General features: G+C 44.9%; 2 long non-coding RNA genes across 6 annotated transcripts; one reads left to right on the forward strand and one right to left on the reverse strand.

The window, feature by feature from the left end:
* Window positions 1-763: 763 nt before the first annotated feature.
* LOC149371724 (uncharacterized) lies at window positions 764-9,377 on the reverse strand. Of its 4 annotated transcripts, none has more exons than XR_016286915.1 (4): window positions 9,176-9,377; window positions 9,022-9,079; window positions 8,443-8,595; window positions 764-4,423 (listed from the first exon to the last, which is right to left on the reverse strand). It is a non-coding gene; the product is annotated as an uncharacterized LOC149371724 (long non-coding RNA). The 4 variants fall into 4 exon arrangements; XR_016286913.1 differs by having other exon boundaries at window positions 764-948; window positions 9,176-9,372; XR_016286914.1 differs by having other exon boundaries at window positions 764-8,595; window positions 9,208-9,376.
* A 115-nt stretch (window positions 9,378-9,492) lies between these two features.
* Window positions 9,493-18,372, forward strand: LOC149371725 (uncharacterized). 2 transcript variants are annotated; one of them, XR_016286917.1, is made up of 5 exons: window positions 9,493-9,701; window positions 9,798-9,855; window positions 10,261-10,413; window positions 13,467-13,576; window positions 14,483-18,372. It is a non-coding gene; the product is annotated as an uncharacterized LOC149371725 (long non-coding RNA). The 2 variants fall into 2 exon arrangements; XR_016286916.1 differs by lacking the exon at window positions 13,467-13,576 and having other exon boundaries at window positions 9,526-9,701; window positions 18,192-18,372.
* The last annotated feature ends 1,638 nt before the right edge of the window (window positions 18,373-20,010 follow it).

Here is a 20,010-nt window from a genome sequence, read left to right on the forward strand (position 1 = left end):
CAAGAGAAATGTAGTTTGCAACAGACTGAAGCTACCGTATAGAAATTGGCAGATGTCTTGAACCTGAAAACAATGGATGAACTAGCCACGTGATGTTTTTCCATGTCATGTTGCATGGCATGAATTACCGTGGAAGAGTTTTTTTTATGCTCTTTCAGAGTGCAGTTTAGGGAGATAGCAATTTCACTAGCTGCCAGCGAGAGCCAAGTGCTACAGAATCCGCTTCGTTTGCAGTGGGTTGGAACACCAGTAGTGCTAGGACGGTTGCCTTTCTCAAATACCTACAAAGACCATTTAATTAAAAGCGCCCAGATTACAATATTCAGCAAGAGCTTTCCTAGCAGTCAGTGTTAAATGAGGTGGCGGTATAGGCAGAAGCATCCCACACCAGGGGATGGTGCAATCAGGAAAGGTGCTACCTACCTGTAAAAAAATTTGAAATTGGTCCCTCCTACGCATTGAAAGTACACATGCAGCGCCCACGAACATTAATTACCTGATCTACATTTTCACGGGGCTTCAGTACCCTTCTAGCAGTAGTCTCAGAGCAGCTTGTCAGTGAAATTTCTTTTCCTCATTAACTTTGTGCAGCATTTTCTGCTGCAGGGGCATGAACAGAAAGGCAATATGCGGCTCTGCAGAGGAAACAATGTGGAGGCTGGGTATGGTCTCAACCGACTGTTTTGTAACATGATTTTTCTATAGGGCCAACCAAGTTGTTAGTAATCTATTCATATGCTTCATTAATCACCGACAAGGCATGTTGGTAGGAATACTTTATTTGGCACAGCAGTTCTGGCAGCAATGGGTATATTGTCATTCTGCTTGTAGGCCAAGGTGCAGACTTGTGAGCACGTTCTTGAGCCAGTAGCCTGGAACGATGAATAAATAGGTGCCTTGGACCAGAGAATGCTGTGTCATGCAAGGTCGGTTGCTGCAGTCCCTCCCCTAGTGTCAGCCATATGCAGGGTTGGATGCCATGAAAAGAGAAAACAAAAGTGGGCAGGCTCAGAAAAGTAAAATGCAACTAATAAACCACTAAGAGAAACCCGCAAACAATATGCACGAACATTGCACACACACAAAAAAAAATGGAATGCATGCAAGAGAGAAAAAGAAAAGGAAATCTCCCAATTGTGTTCAGGAAAGTAAAAACAGTGCTAAATTCTACACAAACCACACAGAAAGACCGACAGGACGGGCGCTGCAGTCTTTCTGTGTGGTTTGTGTAGAATTTAGCGGTTTTTACTTTCCTGAACACAATGTCACACGAACTAGCCCAGCAAGAGGTACTGTTAAACATCTCCCAACAGACTATCGCAGCAGCCTACGCACTCCTGTAGTGGCCTTGTGCATGAACATTTGAAAGACCTTAAAAAAAGGATAAAAGCAACATTGTTGAAGATGTGCTGGAAGAACCACACACAAAAAGAAGTGTGCACAGAGCTCAAGAGAGAATGAAAATAGTCAAGACAAACCGAAAGGGTTTCACTGGGTCAGACCAGTACTAATTAAGAGAATCAAATTATCAGGTTTCAAGTCTTGAACTTAAGCTTGGCCAGCCCACAACACTGCCGCATTTCCTTTTGAGGCTTCCGACGCTGGCACACAGGAGGCCAAAAGCTCCATATGCTAAACCCAAAACCTTAAAATGGGGGGGGACACCAAATTTTTGGTTGGCGTCTTTGTTTCAAATATTGCATTGCCCCAGGGCACATATACATGACACATGCTGCACTATTCATATATGCACTATAAATAATTTATTACCGTGTTACTTATACTGAGCGGTTTCGCTTTCTGAGCGCCGGGGTGTGTTATGACGTCACTCCCAAGAGCATCAACACTCCCAAGAGCATCAACCCTGGTCACGCGGGCTCCAAAAGTAGACAAAGGGACTGCTGCGTTGTCTGCTCTCGTACACATGCTGTGCATAGCAGGGCTTTTCGAATTGCCGGCCGGTACTACAATATGCTTAGCAAAGCCAAGCGGGTGAGGGGCAACGTCGAGTTCTGAAACCAAGCAGCTCACTTGGGACGATCTCAGTCGGAATACGCGATTTCAGTGTTGTATTTAGCTTTGGAACACTCAGCCCATTCCAAAAGGATAAAAGGGTGCAACAATTTCTGGGAATCTTTTTGGTGATCTCGCGGGTATAATGTGCATTCATAAGCAGATAAAATTTGTTTTGTACAATGCATTTTTAAAATAAATATTTGCTTTCCTTGTGCTTTGCTGTGTATAAAATTAGAGCTAGTTCTCAGCAATCCTGCTGTTCCCGTTGCAGCTTGGATAAGCTCTTGTGATCTAGATGCCAACTGAAAGCAGCATCTGCTTGCATTGGATGAAATGCTCCCAGTGCAGTGCGTTGCTGCTATCCACATTGCACATAAAATAAGAATCTAATCCCACTCAAACAAATATCTTTCCGCGTGGTTTACAGTCGAGTTTCCTTGCAGTGTGGACGGAATAACAAAAATCTGCGGACAAAAAGACTAAAATGTAGCCATTAAATGCATTCCTGAGTTAAATATGCAATCTAGACGGGCTGAAGCATTCAACAAAGAAAATTAAAACTGGGCGTCCAGCAAGCTGCTCATTTTGAATTGGCAACGGCCGAAGCGAGAAACATAGCGGCGATAATAATGGACAGTATACATGATCAATTCACAGAAAAAAATTAATGAAGCCGCAAAAGCTGCATTGAAAAGAGATTTGCTTCCCCTGTTTGAGAAAGCTCCTTTTACGAAGTCCATCTCTTTATTATAGGTGGCTACCCTTTCCTTTATTCTTCCCAGCATTTGATGTTCTCTACCAAGTGCGTGTCAACATCGAAATTTTCATTTTGAAGCAGACAATAGTAATAAAATTCACAGCAAATACAACTGAATATTCTAGAGTAGTTCAGATATCAATACAGATAGTTAAAATTACAATACAAACATGTTTCCTCAAAATGCAGCAATAAAACTGAATATTCCACACCAATATTTTACTTCTCATAATTTATAACATCCTAATGCTTACCGAGCATCTCAGTGAATGAGGGGAAATCATGTAGAATGGTAAAATTTGCCTAAAGCATAACTGTGTGCAGGGAAAAACCTCACAGCTTGAATTTGCAAGCTGGCAAGTGGAGGTGCTCTTGTCACAGTTCGCACTGAAAAGGCGTATGACGTGATGTGGCACACTGCTGAGAAACAAAAGATTACACAAAAAATCAATGAACAGTTAAGCTACAACGCGAGTGAGAGCTTTAACAAGACTGTCTTCCACGCTGCCTCGTGACACCTAGAGACAGATCCAACCATGGAATGCTGTCCCGGATGCATCATTCTTGACGGGACATGGCCCGCTTAACTCTTGTGTATGGGTTTCACCACACTGGAATTCCTAGCCATAACGGGCCCACAGATGCTGGCACATTTCAATTCAAAATCTGTGCAGCAATTTCGGCAGCTGTTTTCGTTCTCACCAGACGAAAAGTGCCTCAGTGATCTGGGCTCTTAGATTTGGAAGTTTCTTAAAATTATGCTCACAAGTTCCTGCTCTCTTTTATGGTTCATAAGAGTGGTGGTCATATGTGCTTTTACAAAAGAAACAAAGAGCACCACTTTGAGAAAATGCTGGAAAATTATCTAAACAAAACACTCCGCACGCTTTCAGGGGATTCATAAACTGCTCATTGCACTGCCAGAGATTATTTCAGGCTTTCAAAGGTCGGTTTTTCCATCAGTGAAAAGTACTGCCGTTTCCTGCCTTTCCAATGAAGGCACCCTGCGCTCACACTGGCATCCCTTTCGACAGCAGCAGTGCCATGGGACAAGCACCAAGAGATTTCCATAAAAAATATCAGCTTCCTATGACCTTATCACAGCTCAAACCGCAGAGAAACTAGCCTCTGTTTGTTTCTGCAATGGCCTACAAGATTGACGAGGCCTGAGAGCAAGACTTTCAGTTTGATTTTGATGCCACGCTAGGGTGGCGTGGCTCCTCGCATGAGTACATTGAAAGTGCATGAATTCTTTACATTGCTATGACTACGACTTATTCCACAGAAAATACTTTTGAATGCAGCTATGTTTATCCCTATGCACCAGCCCAAATTAACTGTCGAGTCCGGGAACCTGTACAGAATGAACCAGTATATACAATGCTCACATCATGGACGACAAGAAAAAGACACCCAAAACAGACAGGCTGCCATGCCTTATACATGTTAGAAGCAAAAATATGCCACGCCAATGTGAACAGACCGTGTGCTGGGCACTCACAGTACCGTTGAAACTTGCGGCAGACCACTACGCTAATTTCAGTCAGTCATTTTTTCCAACTTGGCCACTTTCTTGATCGTATCCCTCACAATTCCCTCATTTTTCCAGGTAAAGAAAATTCCCCTGATGATTCAAGGTTGCTACACACCCTGTAAAGCCATCACAGCCCTTCAGAGAAATATAGTAGAACCTTGCTATTCTGTTCTTGGTTCGTGTAATGTGCCGTATAACAAACCCAAAAATTATGCGTGTTACGCTATTTTTCTTCACAATATAAATCCTGGATAACTTTGTGGAATGATTCCCTGGTGTACATGTCCATAATTTTGTCAAATTCTGACGGCATGGTGCATTCAGAGACCAAGAGGAAATGCCAGCCAAGCTAGTCATCATTTTTCGATACTTTTCTTAAATGCACCTGAGCACTGCGGAGAAGGCTATGAAAAAAAGCAAGGAGACAAAGCATCTTAAGAGCAGCGGCGGCTCCTCCACACTACACAAGTGCAATGGGACAATGTATCTGAAAACGCCAAGGAATAGTTGATGGACTGGATGTGCCATGAAGCTTCAGCCCCATGAAAAACGAAAATATGGAAAGAACTTGCAAGCGCTAGAAAAGGAGCTTTCCAAAATTTGTGCCAGCACACACACACAAAAAAGTTTTAATGAAGTGAAAGTGCCAATAAATGCCAGGGATTAGGAAATAGTGCAAAACCTGGACATGGAGACAATCGCGTGCAGACCAGCAATCAAATTTTTCGAAGCTGCTAATTCAAGCTTCTTGCATAATAAACAGCACTCGCAACATCCAAGAAAAAAATACTAAAAGAAGGAGACAAAAAAAAAAAAAAAGGGGGAAGGTGGCAAAAAAAATTTGCTGACACCATCGCATCAGGATTTAGCATTAATTGAAAAGCAGAGTGCAATCACCTTGAAATCAGTGGGTGGCCAAGCGTCTGCCTAGGGAATTTCTCAGTGCCCGTAAGTTCTTACGCAAACAATGATACACCACCGAGCTTGCCATATGTGACAATGCCCATGGGAAAAATGAATATTACACACCACACAGCATGTGCAGAGGAGGCAATGGCCACGAGCATTTTGGAGCAGTCTTTGAAGCAAGCCAAAATTCTATTAGGAGCAGATTTCCAGTTTTGCAGCAGGTGACCAATACTGAGAGAAGGTAAAGATACGGATGTGCCAAAGTTTAAAAAACTACTGGCTGCACAGTTTTTTTTAAATGCATATTATTTAAAAGGAAAGTTCATGAGTGCTTTAATGCATACGCCACACTGACATAATAAGACATGTTGCTGACATGCCTAGCCTACTTGCAGCTGCTTGACGCATCTGGAAAGAGAGAACTCTTCCCTCCCGTTGTAAGGAAAGGGGGGTGCCAGCCTGTCCCCACCACACCCGAGGCTCGTCACTAATCTGTTTGCAGGTGCTGGTGTACGAGCAGCCACGACCCTAGCCATGCAGATGTGCCACTGCTATAGCTACTGCTTATCGCTGTCACATGACTTGGCCTTTCTGCAGCAGATTTCAGTTTTCCTCCATGCGCCACACCTATCATTGCTGCGTTGCCGGCTGATCTGCGCCACTGTGCAGCTGTGGTCCAGCCCCTTCTCATATTACCAACGCTGTCATGGATAGCGTGCTTCCCAAATTAAATAAGCTGCAGTGTGTCACATCAGGGCGAAGCTCTCAGTATTGACAGCCACGCTGCCTGTGAAGGGCTCTTTGCAGATGTTCTGCAGCAGGATGGCAGTGTCATCATCAGCCTGACTACGCCCACTGCAGGGCCAAGGCCTCTCCCATGTCTCTCCAATTAACCCTGTCCTTCGCCAGCTGTGTATCCCGGCCGCCGTATCCCGGCAAACTGCTTAATCTTATCCACCCACGTACCTTTCTGCCGCCCCCTGCTATGCTTGCCTTCTTTAAGGACCCTTAAGGACCAGCGGTTATTTTGCCTTCGGATTACATACCCTGCTCAAGCCACATTCGAGGCTGAAAGGTAGCTATGCAGTTAAAAGGTTTCGTGTGCACATTTTAAAAAATTGATCAGGAATCATTTTTTACCAGGTAAGTGGATATATTCAGGTCGCTTTCAGTTTGGGCATATTGCCGCTTTGCACATAGTTTTTCTGCAGTGCTACGGGGTACGCCTTAATGAGGTTTCACTGTACTTATGAGTAGTAAGGTTGCTGAATTTGATGCGTCTCAACGTGAAATCTGAACTGACTGATACACCTCCTGCAGTGAGGCCCATGACCCAAGTGTAAAGGTGAAGTTCTGATCTACTGCTATGCGATGCATTCAGAACAGGTGCTGCCCTTGATGGCCTCGCAGATAACTTTGACAACAATGGCAACACAGACATCAAAGTTTGCTCTCCACCATTGGTGCCATGTTTGCTGCTGCTCTTATGTCATTTTCCACAGTGGCCCACTCACAACTCACCTCAATCCTGACCGCGGTGCCAAACCAGCAAACAACCTATAAGTGGTACTGTGCGGATGGATCTTATGGCCATGCCACTGCTCTAATTACATCACACCACTTTCTCTCACTCCTATGGCGACATTCCGAGCAAAGGTGGGGGAAGGAGGAAGTTGGAGCACCACAAAAGCCAAATGTACAACAGGGACACAATGCAGTGGCCTCGCTCAAAGCTCTTGCCCAGAGCTCAAACAGCACAGGCATGTCTGGCTGAGCTTACAACTTTTGTCACACCCAAGTTGACAGCTCACCAGCCACACACACCACAACAATCACACACACGCCAACAGTGCAAGATCTGGCGATATGATGTTAAGCAATCTGTGCTTTAACCAACCCGAAATTCTTACCACTCAGTCCAGTGGATGACCTCGGTTCTCTCCGGCGATACACCCAGCCATTACTGTTCACAGCTATGGTAAATTATCATTTCGACCTCTCAGATTCCCTCATCAAGTGGCATGAGGGCAATTGAGCAATAACTACAATTTCTGGGTAAACCCTCCCTGAAGGGGCCACAGAAAATCCTCCACCAAAGCTGAAAATTATATTGTTTGAACAGCAATTACTTTTTGTTGTTTATTTATCAGTTTACCTGTACCTCAACGGCCCAAAGGCAGCATTACAAAAGGGGTGGGCTGACATGTAACCTCCTGCTGCAGAATTTTTCACAAAAGGTAAACTGAAGAGCTAAACTGCCCATCCCCACCCTTGAGGCTTTTTTTCCTCTCATAATTCCTACTGCACTGGAAGTCCTACGTTGGTGCTTGAACCTGAATGCCACACACCCATAGGTGTGCTGCACACATCTTTTATCAGCATAGCACCATGTAAGATCATGACAATGCCGCATTTGAGGTCAAGAGGTGCAAGTACCCAAAACACTAGGTACGAAACAAAAACACTAATGCTGTGCGAGTCATCCCTGTGCTCCATCTTTTGGCTGCCTCAAAAAGTGAAACTACAACAAATATCTACTTTTAACTTGTGGGGAAAAAAAAGAGACAAACATAGAAGGAACAACACAAACAATGCCTCGTCCTTATCTTTCCATGTGTTCTTCAAATACGGGAACTACTCCCTCATTCAGCTAGCTGCCCTACCTACACTCGTCTATGGCTTCTCGCCACTGCTTGTCTCTAGGAGCACAAACATTCCCAGTTTCACAGCAGGAAGCCCACTTTCAAAATTACAATTTGCTTGATCCGTGACAGCCTAGTTGCTTTGTTCACTATACAGGCAGGCTTTGTTCACTTGGGGTTTGCAGGTGAATGCCACCTTAAGAGTGAATATTTCCAAGTTTTCTTCTTGTTTCTTCTTTCCCTGTGATGGCTAGGGCGAAAAACTACCGCCCACCCGATGCAAGGCAAATAGCCACGTAATTATTACCACAATGACCTGTCACACACTGCAACAGTGCCTTGCGAGCTCTATGCACCTCAAAAGCTTCCAAAATAGCAAAGGACATCAAGCACCTTGTCCACAATGTTCATCTCCTTCAGGTGTCTCTGAAGCATCACCTGTAAAAAGGCTTTAAGCTTAGAGGCCTTAAAAGAACGCTTGCTTTTCCAGTTGCCTCATGCAAGCACCTTCCCCATGTAAAGCCGATGCTCAGTGCAGGTGGCACAGCACTCGATTTAAAATTCACAGAAGGTGGAGAGCTCACCCTGTGGCGCCTTAAAGCCTTTGCTGCTTCCGCATTCTATCGTCCCATTTTGTTCAGCCTCTGCGCCAGCAAGAGAACGCCGGACTCGATGCAGGAATCGGGAAGGTCCCTGCATACGAGTAAACTGCATTTCGGTTTTTCAAGTGCTGTCTTCTGAAATGAAAATAAATTTAAAAGAAGAACATGTTTACGCGCTGCAGACACCAAAGCGTAATCGCTTATCTCGCCGCAATTAGTGCCCCTGTTTCGGAAAGCGGCTCGTATGGATAAACAGCAACACAACTGTAAAATGAACCATTAAATCAGTAGTCTACACACTTTCCTATTAGCGGGGGCACAAAAAATCGGACCGCGCACAAAACTCACCGCATAAACGGTTAGTTCAACTGGACTGTTGTCAAAAGTTTCCCGCCTTTTTTTCGGGCGCACGCTAACCACGCCTGTTTTACATGACCAAAAGTTACGTTGGGCCGGGCTGACAAAAGGTACAAACCTCAGCGCATACTCAGCGCATATTCTCTTCTGTCGAACTGCACTGAGCTTTTAAGCAGAACTCAGGATAAAACAGACGAGTCTCACCTTTACGGCCTTTGTGTCCACTGCCGGGCAAGCGGGCTCAGTGCTAGTCCTGGGTGATCTGCAAACACAAAATATTCGGGCGCAAGGAAGTTCAAAATGAAATGCCGAATGCCATATAACGCGCAATAACTCAATACATACAGTACATACATACCAAAAGACAGGAAGAATAGAGAAATTGCTCACGGGCAACACGAGCGCGCGTAGCTCCCACCGTCCGGCCATTCTCCTACTGCAAACGATGCTCGGCTCGGCTGTAGCTCGGCTCAAACATGACAAAAACAACAAAAAATTGGCCGGACGTGGCGTCATTTTTCAAACCGGATGCGACGTCACGGGTGAAAATAACGCTTGCGTTATTGCGACCGGGTCGCAGGAGACACTTCCAGATGCCGGGCTAGTTGGTAATTCATGATGAAATAACAGCGCAAGGAACGGGACGAAAACGGAAGTGTCTCCTGCGACCCGGTCGCAATAACGCAAGCGTTATTTTCACCCGTGACGTCGCATCCGGTTTGAAAAATGACGCCACGTCCGGCCATTTTTTTGTTGTTTTTGTCATGTTTGAGCCGAGCTACAGCCGAGCCGAGCATTGCTTGCAGTAGGAGAATGGACGGACGGTGGGAGCTACGCGCGCTCGTGTTGCCCGTGAGCAATTTCTCTGTTCTTCCTGTCTTTTGGTATGTATGTACTGTATGTATTGAGTGATTGCCCGTTATATGGCATTCGGCATTTCATTTTGAACTTCCTTGCGCCCGAATATTTTGTGTTTGCAGATCACCCAGGACTAGCACTGAGCCCGCTTGCCCGGCAGTGGACACAAAGGCCCTAAAGGTGAGACTCGTCTGTTTTATCCTGAGTTCTGCTCAAAAGCTCAGTGCAGTTCGACAGAAGAGAATATGCGCTGAGTATGTTTTTGTACCTTTTGTCAGCCCGGCCAAACGTAACTTTTGGTCATGTAAAACAGGCATGGTTAGCCTGCGCCCGAAAAAAAAGGCGGGAAACCTTTGACAACAGTCCGTTTATGCGGTGAGTTTTGTGCGCGGTCCGATTTTTTGTGCCCCCGCTAATAGGAAAGTGTATAGATTACTGATTTAATGGTTCATTTTACAGTTGTGTTGCTGTTTATCCATACGAGCCGCTTTCCGAAACAAGGGCACTAATTGCGGCGAGATAAGCGATTACGCTTTGGTGTCTGCAGCGCGTAAACATGTTCTTTTAAATTTATTTCCATTTCAGAAAACGGCACTTGAAAAACCGAAATGCAGTTTACTTGTATGCACGGACCTTTCCGATTCCTGCATCGAGTCCGGCGTTCTCTTGCTGGCGCAGAGGCTGAACAAAATGGGACGATAGAATGCGGAAGCAGCAAAGGCTTTAAGGCGCCACTAGGTGAGCTCTCCACCTCCTGTGAATTTTAAAACTAGTGCTGTGCCACCTGCACTGAGCTTCAGTATTACACGGGGAAGGTGATTGGACCCACGTAGCTAACTAGCATGGAGCGTATGAGGCTACTGGAAAAGCAAGCTTTCTTTTATTAAGAGCTTATTACAGGTGATACTGCAAAGAGTCCTTAAGAAGGGGAACATTGTGGACAAAGTGCTTGATGTCCTTTGATATTTTGGAAGCTTGTGAGTTGCATAAAGCTCACAAGGCACTGTTGCAGTGTGTGACAGGTCATTGTGGTAATGATGATTATGTGGCCATTTGCTTTGCACGGGTGAGTGGCAGTTTTTCGCCCTGGCTGTCAAGTAGAAAGAAAAAACAAAAAGAAAATGTGGGAACATTAACTCTTAATGTGGCTTTCACCTGCAGACACCAGGTTAACAAAGCCTGCCCGTATAGTGAACAAAGCAACTCTGCTGTTACGGATCTAGCAAATTATAATTTTGAAAGTGGGCCTCCTGCTGTGAAACCGGGAACGTTTGTGCCCCTAGAGACAAGCAGAGGCGAGAAGCCATAGGTGAATGTAGGTAGGACAGGTAGCTGAACGAGGGAGTAGTTCCCATATTTGAAGAACACATGGAAAGACAAGGACGAGGCGTTGTTTGTGTTGTTCCTTCTATGTTTGTCTCTTTTTTTTCCCCCACAAGTTAAAAGTCGATATTTGTTGTAGTTTCACTTTTTGAGACAGCCAAAAGATAGAGCACAGGGATGACTCACACAGCATTAGTGTTTTCGTTTCGTTCCTACTGTTTTGTGTACTTGCACCTCTTGACCTCAAATGCGGCATTGTCATGATCTTACGTGGCGCTATGCTGATAAAGGATTTGTGCGGCACACCTATGGGTGCGTGGCGTTCAGGTTCAAGCACCAACATAGGGCTTCCAGTGCAGCAGGAATTATGAGAGGAAAAAAAGCCTCAAAGATGGGGATGGGCAGTTTAGCTCTTCGGTTTGCTTTTTGTGAAAAATTCTGTGGCAGGAGGTTACATGTCAGCCCACCCCTTATGTAATGCTGCCTTTGGGCCGTTGAGGTACAGATAAACTGATAAATAAACAACAAAAAGTAGTTTCTGTTCAAACAGTATAATTTGCAGCTTTGGTGGAGGATTTTCTGTGGCCCCTTCAGGGAGTGTTTACCCAGAAATTGTAGTTATTCCTTAATGCCTCTTGGTCCGAAGAACCAAACAGTAATCAATTGCCCTCATGCCTCTTGATGAGGGAATCTGAGTGGTTGAAATGATAATTTACCATAGCTGTAAACAGTAATGGCTGGGTGTATCGCCGGAGAGAACTGAAGTCATCTACTGGACTGAGTGGTAAGAATTTCGGGTTGGTTAAAGCACAGATGGCTTAACATCATATCGCCAGATCTTGCACTGTTGGCGTGTGTGATTGTTGCGGTATATGTGGCTGGTGAGCTGTCAGCTTGGGTGTGACAAAAGTTGTAAGCTCAGCCAGACATGCCTGTGCTGTTTGAGCTCTGGGCAAGAGCTTTGTGCGAGGCCACTGCACTGTGTCCCTGTTGTACATTTGGCTTTTGTGGTGCTCCAACTTCCTCCTTCCCCCACCTTTGCTCGGAATGTCGCCATGGGAGTGAGAGAAATTGGTGTGATGTAATTAGAGCAGTGGCATGGCCATAAGATCCATCCGCACAGTACCACTTATAGGTTGTTTGCTGGTTTGGCACCGCGGTCAGGATTGAGGTGAGTTGTGAGTGGGCCACAATGGAAAATGACATTAGACCAGCAGCAAACATGGCACCAATGGTGGAGAGCAAACTTTGATCTCTGTGTTGCCATTGTTGTCAAAGTTATCTGTGAGGCCATCAAGGGCAGCACCTGTTCTGAATGCATCGCATAGCAGTAGATCAGAACTTCACTTTTACACTTGGGTCATGGGCCTCACTGCAGGAGGTGTATCAGTCAGTTCAGATTTCACATTGAAACGCATCAAATTCAGCAACCTTACTAGTCATAAGTACAGTGAAACCTCATTAAGGTGTACCTCGTAGCACTGCAGAAAAACTATGTGCAAAGCGGCAATATGCCCAAACTGAAAGCGGCCTGAATATATCCACTTACCTGATAAAAAATGATTCCTGATCAATTTTTTAAAATGTGCACACGAAACCTTTTAACTGCATAGCTACCGTTCAGCCTCGAATGTGGCTTGAGCAGGGTATGTAATCCTAAGGCAAAATAACCGCTGGTCCTTAAGGGTCCTTAAAGAAGGCAAGCATAGCAGGGGGCGGCAGAAAGGTACATGGGCGGATAAGATTAAGCAGTTTGCCGGGATACGGCCACAGCTGGCGAAGGACAGGGTTAATTGTAGAGACATGGGAGAGGCCTTTGCCCTGCAGTGGGCGTAGTCAGGCTGATGATGATGATGACACTGCCATCCTGCTGCAGAACATCTGCAAAGAGTCCTTCACAGGCAGCGTGGCTGTCAATACTGAGAGCTTCGCCCTGATGTGACACACTGCAGCTTATTTAATTTGGGAAGCACGCTATCCATGACAGCGTTGGTAATATGAGAACGCAATGAGAAGGGGCTGGACCACAGCTGCACAGTGGCGCAGGTCAGCCGGCAACGCAGCAATGATAGGTGCGGCGCATGGAGGAAAACTGAAATCTGCTGCAGAAAGCCCAAGTCATGTGACAGCGATTAGCAGTAGCTATAGCAGTGGCACATCTGCATGGCTAGGGTCGTGGCTTCTCGTACACCAGCACCTGCAAACAGGTTAGTGACGAGCCTCGGGTGTGGTGGGGACAGGCTGGCACCCCCCTTTCCTTACAATGGGAGGGAAAAGTTCTCTCTTTCCAGATGCGTCAAGCAGCTGCAAGTAGGCTAGGCATGTCAGCAACATGTCTTATTATGTCAGTGTGGCGTATGCATTAAAGCACTCATGAACTTTCCTTTTAAATAATATGCATTTTAAAAAAACTGTGCAGCCAGTAGTTTTTTAAACTTTGGCATATCCGTATCTTTACCTTCTCTCAGTATTGGTCACTGGCTACAAAACTGGAAAACTGCTCCTATGGAATTTTGGCTTGCGACAAAGACTGCTCCAAAATGCTCGTGGCCATTCCCTCCTCTGCACATGCTGTGTGGTGTGTAATATTCATTGTTCCCATGGGCATTGTCACATATGGCCAGCTGGGTGGTGTGTATCGTTTGCATAAGGACTTATGGGCACTGAGAAATTCCCTAGGCAGCCGCTTGGCCACCCACTGATTTCAACGTGATTGCACTCTGCTTTTCAATGAATGCTAAATCCTGACGTGATGGTGTCTGCAAATTTTTTTGCCACATTCCCCCCCTTTCTTTGTCTCCTTTTATTATTTTTTTCTTGGATGTTGCAAGTGCTGTTTTATGCAAGAAGCTTGAATTAGGAGCTTCGAAAAATTTGATTGCTGGTCTGCACGTGATTGTCTCCATGTCCAGGTTTTGCGCCATTTCCTAATCCCTGGCATTTATTGGCACTTTCACTTCTTTAAAAGTTTTGTGTGTGTGTGTGTGTGTGCTGGCACAAATTTTGGAAAGCTCTTTTTCTAGCGCTTGCAAGTTCTTTCCATATTTTCGTTTTTCATGGGGCTGGAGCTTCATGGCACATCCAGTCCATCAACTATTCCTTTGCATTTTCAGATACTTTGTCCCATTGCATTTGTGTAGTGTGGAGGAGCCGCCGCTGCTCTTAGGATGCTTTGTCTCCTTGCTTTTTTTCATAGCCTTCTCCGCAGTGCTCAGGTGCATTTGGGCAAAGTATCGAAAAATGATGACTAGCTTGGCTGGCATTTCCTCTTAGTCAATGAATGCACCATGCCGTCAGAATTTGACGAAATTATGGACATGTACACCGGGGAATCATTTCAGAAAGTTATCCAGGATTTATATTGTGAAGAAATATAGTGTAACTTGCATAATTTTTGGGTTTGTTATACGGCAGATTACACGAACCAAGAACAGAATAGCAAGGTTCTACTATATTTCTCTGAAGGGCTGTGATGGCTTTACAGGGTGTGTAGCAACCTTGAACCATCAGGGGAATTTTCTTTACCTGTAAAAATGAGTGAATTGGGAGGAATACGATCAAGAAAGTGGCCAAGTTGGAAAAAAGGACTGACTGAAATTAACGCAGTGGTCTGCCGCAAGTTTCAACGGTACTGTGAGTGCCCAGCACACAGTCTGTTCACATTGGCGTGGCATATTTTTGCTTCTAACACGTATGAGGCATGGCAGCCTGTCTGTTCTGGGTGCCTTTTTCTTGTCATCCATGATGTGAGCATTGTATATACTGGTTCATTCTGTACAGGTTCCCGGACTCAAGAGTAAATTTGGGCTGGTGCATATGGATAGACATAGCTGCATTCAAAAGTATTTTCTGTGGAATAAGCCGTAGTCGTAGCGATGTGCAGAGTTCATGCACTTTCAGTGTACTCATGCAAGGAGCCACGCCACCCTAGCGTGGCATCAAAATCAATCTGAAAATCTTGCTCTCAGGCCTCATCAATCTTGTGGGCCATTGCAGAAACAAACAAATAGAGGCTAGTTTCTCTGCAGTTCGAGCTGTGATAAGGTCATAGGAAGCTGATATTTTTTATGGAAATCTCTTGGTGCTTGTCCCATGGCATTGCTGCTGTCGAAAGGGATGCCAGTGTGAGCACAGGGTGCCTTCATTGGAAAGGCAGGAAACGGCAGTACTTTTCACTGATTTAAAAACCAACCTTTGAAAGCCTGAAATAATCTCTGGCAGTACAATGATAAGTTTATGAATCCCCTGAAAGCATGCGGAGTGTTTCGTTTAGATAATTTTCCAGCATTTTCTCAAAGTGGTGCTCTTTGTTTCTTCTGTAAAAGCACATATGGCCACCACTCTTATGAACCATTAAAAGAGAGCAGAAACTTGTGAGCATAATTTTAAGAAACTTCCAAATCTAAGAGCCCAGACCACTGAGGCACTTTTCGTCAGGTGAGAAGGAAAACAGCTGCCAAAATTGCTGCACAGATTCCAAATTGAAATCTGCCAGCATCTGTGGGCCCGTTATGGCTAGGGATTCCAGTGTGGTGAAACCCATACACAAAAGTTAAGCGGGCCATGTCCCGTCAAGAATGGTGCATCTGGGACAGCATTTCACGGTTGGATCTGTCTCTAGGTGTCACGAGGCAGCATGGAAGACGTAGTCTTGTTAAAGCTCTCAATCGCGTTGTGGCTTGAGCTGCTGTTCATTGATTTTTCGTGGAATCTTTTGTTTCTCAGCAGTGTGCCACATCACGTCATGCGCCTTTTCAGTGTGAACTGCGACAAGAGCATCTCCACTTGCCACCTTACAAATTCAAGCTGTCAGGCTTTTCCCTGCACACAGTTATGCTTTAGGCAAATTTTACCATTCTACATGATTTCCTCTCATTCACTGAGATGCTTAGTAAGCATTAGGATGTGATAAATTATGAGAAGTAAAATATTGGTGTAGAATATTCCGTTTCATTGCTGCATTTTGAGGAAACATGTTTTTATTGTAATTTTAACTATCTGTATTGATATCTGAACTACTCTAGAATATTCAGTTGCATTTGCTGTGAATTTTATTGCTGTTATCTGCTTCAAAATGAAAAAATTGATGTTGCCACGCACTTGGTAGAGAACATCAAATGCTGGGAAGAATAAAGAAAAGGGTAGCCACCTATAGTAAAGAGATGGACTTCGTAAAAGGAGCTTTCTCAAACAGGGGAAGCAAATCTCTTTTCAATGCAGCTTTTGCAGCTTCATTAATTTTTTTCTGTGAATTGATCACGTATACTGTCCATTATTATCGCCACTATGTTTCTCGCTTCGGCCATCGGGAATTCAAAATGAGTAGCTTGCTGGACACCCAGTTTTAATTTTCTTTGTTGAATGCTTCAGCTTGCCTAGATAGCATATTTAACTCAGGAATGCATTTAACGTTTACATTTTAGTCTTTTTGTCCGCAGATTTTTGTTATTCTGTGCACACCGCAAGGAAACTCGACTGTGTAAACCATGCGGAAAGATATTTGTTTGAGTGGGATTAGATTCTTATTTTATGTGCAATGTGGATAGCAGCAATGCACTGCACTGGGAGCATTTCATCCAATGCAAGCAGATGCTGCTTTCAGTTGGCATCTAGATCACAAGGGCTTATCCAAGCTGCAACGGGAACAGGAGCATTGCTGAGAACTAGGTCTAATTTCATACATAGCAAAGCGCAAGGAAAGCAAATATTTATTTTAAAAATGCATTGTACAAAACAAATTTTATCTGCTTGTGAATGCGCAATATACTCGCAAGATCACCAAAAAGACTCCCAGAAATTGTTGCACCCTTTTATCCTTTTGGAATGGGCAGAGTGTTCCAAAGCGGCCGCCGCGGTGGCTCAGTGGCTATGGTGCTCGGCTGCTGGCCCGAAAGACGCGGGTTCGATCCCGGCCGCGGCGGCTGAATTTCTTTGGAGGAGAAATTCGAGGCCCGTGTACTGTGCGATGTCAGTGCACGTTAAAGAACCCCAGGTGGTCGAAATTTCCGGAGCCCTCCACTACGGCGTCTCTCATAGCCTTAGTCGCTTTGGGACGTTAAACCGCATAAACCAAACCAAACCAGAGTGTTCCAAAGCTAAATACAATGCTGAAATCACGTATTCGGACTGAGATCGTCCCAAGTGAGCTGCTTGGTTTCAGAACTCGACGTTGCTCCTCACCCGCTTGGCTTTGCTAATTATATTGTAGTACCGGCCGGCAATTCGAAAAGCCCTGCTATGCACAGCATGTGTACGAGCAGACGACGCAGCAGTCCCTTTGTCTACTTTTGGAGCCCGCGTGACCAGGGTTGATGCTCTTGGGAGTGACGTCATAACACACCCCGGCACTCAGAAAGCGAAAGCGCTCAGTATAAGTAGCACGGTAATAAATTATTTATAGTGCATATATGAATCGTGCAGCATGTGTCATGTATATGTGCCCTGGGGCAATGCAATATTTGAAACAAAGACGCCAACCAAAAATTTGTTGTCCCCCATTTTAAGATTTTGTGTTTAGTATATGGAGCTTTTGACCTCCTGTGTGCCAGCGTCGGAAGCTGCAAAAGGAAATGCGGCAGTGTTGTGGGTTGGCCAAGCTTAACTGCCAAGACTTGAAACCTGATAATTTCATTCTCTTAATTAGTACTGGTCTGACCCAGTGAAAACCTTCCGTTGTTTGTCTTGACTATTGTCATTCTCTCTTGAGCTCTGTGCACACTTCTTTTTGTGTGTGGTTCTTCCAGCACATCTTCAACTATGTTGCTTTTATCCTTTTTTTTTTAAGGTCTTTCAAATGTCCATGCACAAGGCCACTACAGGAGTGCGTAGGCTGCTGCGATAAACTGTTGGGAGATGTTTAACAGTACCTTTTCCTGGGCTAGTTGGTGTGACATTGTGTTCACGAAAGTAAAAACAGTGCTAAATTCTACACAAACCACACAGACTGCAGCGCCTATCTTGTCCGTCTCTCTGTGTGGTTTGTGTAGAATTTAGCACTGTTTTTACTTTCCTGAACACAATTGGGGGATGTTCTTATCTTTTTCTCTCTTGCATACATTCCATTTTTTTTTGTGTGTGTGCATTTGTTTGTGGGTTTCTCCTGGTGGTTTATTAGTTGCATTTTACTTTTCTGAGCTTGCCCACTTTTGTTTTCTCTTTTCATGGCATCCAACCCTGCATATGGCTGACACTAGGGGAGGGACTGCAGCAACCGACCTTGCATGACGCAGCATTCTCTGGTCCAAGGCACCTATTCATCGTTCCAGGCTACTGGCTCAAGAACATGCTCACAAGTCTGCACCTTGGCCTACAAGCAGAATGACAATATACCCATTGCTGCCAGAACTGCTGTGCCAAATAAAGTATTCCTACCAACGTGCCTTGTCGGTGATTAATGAAGCATATGAATAGATTACTAACAACTTGGTTGGCCCTATAGAAAAATCATGTTACAAAACAGTCGGTTGAGACCGTACCCAGCCTCCACATTGTTTCCTGTGCAGAGCCGCATATTGCCTTTCTGTTTATGCCCCTGCAGCAGAAAATGCTGCACAAAGTTAATGAGGAAAAGAAATTTCACTGACAAGCTGCTCTGAGACTACTGCTAGAAGGGTACTGAAGCCCCGTGAAAATGTAGATCAGGTAATGAATGTTCGTGGGTGCTGCACGTGTACTTTCGATGCATAGGAGGGGCCAGTTTCAACTTTCTTTTACAGGTAGGTAGCACCTTTTCTGATTGCACCATCCCTTGATGTGGGATGCTTCTGCCTATACCACCACCTCATTCAGCACTGACAGTGCTAGGAAAGCTCTTGCTGAATATTGTAATCTGGGTGCTTTTAACTGAATGGTCTTTGTAGGTATTTCAAAAAGGCTAGGCAACCATCCTAGCACTACTGGGGTTCCAACCCACTGCAAACTAGGCAGATTCTGTAGCGCTTGGCTCTCGCTGGCAGTTAGTGAAATTGGTATCTCCCTAAACTGCACTCTGAAAGAGCATAAAGGAAACTCTTCCACGGTAATTCATGCCATGCAACATGACATGGAAAACATCTCGTGGCTAGTTCATCCATTGTTTTCAGGTTCAAGACATTTGCCAATTTCTATACGGTAGCTTCAGTCTGTTGCAAACTACGTTTCTCTTGAAGGCAATTTTTGAGCAGGAATTGGGTTTCACCCAGTTTTCATGGTGATGCTTTGGGTGCACAAACTGGGTAATGTTGGTCTTTACCTGTTAACAAAGGGCCCTAAAAGTTTAAAATGATATTTGGTAAATTCGATTTACAGTCTTCTCTTACCGTTTCTGACCTATCTTTCCTCAAACAGAACAGTGGCTGATTGAATTCGCATCACTTGTTAATGTCAGATTAAATTTTTTCTTGCTCTAACCCTTCTTAGCTGCTAAGGGCCATTATTGCCCGAGAGGTATGTAGGGTGTGTACTGTACACACACGGAAATCGCTTCATTCAAATCTGCGGTATTTACGAAAAGGTACTTCGGTCCCGTCAGAATCTCGTATTTCAGTGCGACAAAACTGCCGGCAGTACACGCTTATTCAACGGCCGTCCAGTTTACCTGTCCTGGCCGATGATGAAGCATGGCAGTGCAGCGTGCTGCACGCGGCCATCGTGTTTTCGACAGCCCCCGGACCGATAGTCTATGAAAGGCTATTACATGCACTATGCGCGCGTTGCTTGGTGTGGGTTGTGCTCTTTGCGGCTGCTTCACTGCAGTTCTTTTTTTTTTCCCTGCGCTCCTGTCACGACGTGGGACCAGTTTATTTTAGAACGTGCGAGGCCGATCGAGTGGCATCTATGAGGCGACGCTAATGCTGCCAGTGCTGATGAGCGGTCGCGTAAGAATGACAAGACTGGTGAATTAATTAAACTCTCCGGTCGGGCTTTCTTTATTCCGAACTCTGTGTGGAGAACTATTTTCGGTCCCCTTACCCTTAATTTCAAATCGGCATGATTTGAACAAATTTTCAGACCCTTAACAGTTTATGCCCGACC

This window comes from Amblyomma mixtum, chromosome 1 (assembly GCF_055824585.1).
Source record: "Amblyomma mixtum isolate Tamu chromosome 1, ASM5582458v1, whole genome shotgun sequence".
Classification (NCBI taxonomy): domain Eukaryota; kingdom Metazoa; phylum Arthropoda; class Arachnida; order Ixodida; family Ixodidae; genus Amblyomma; species Amblyomma mixtum.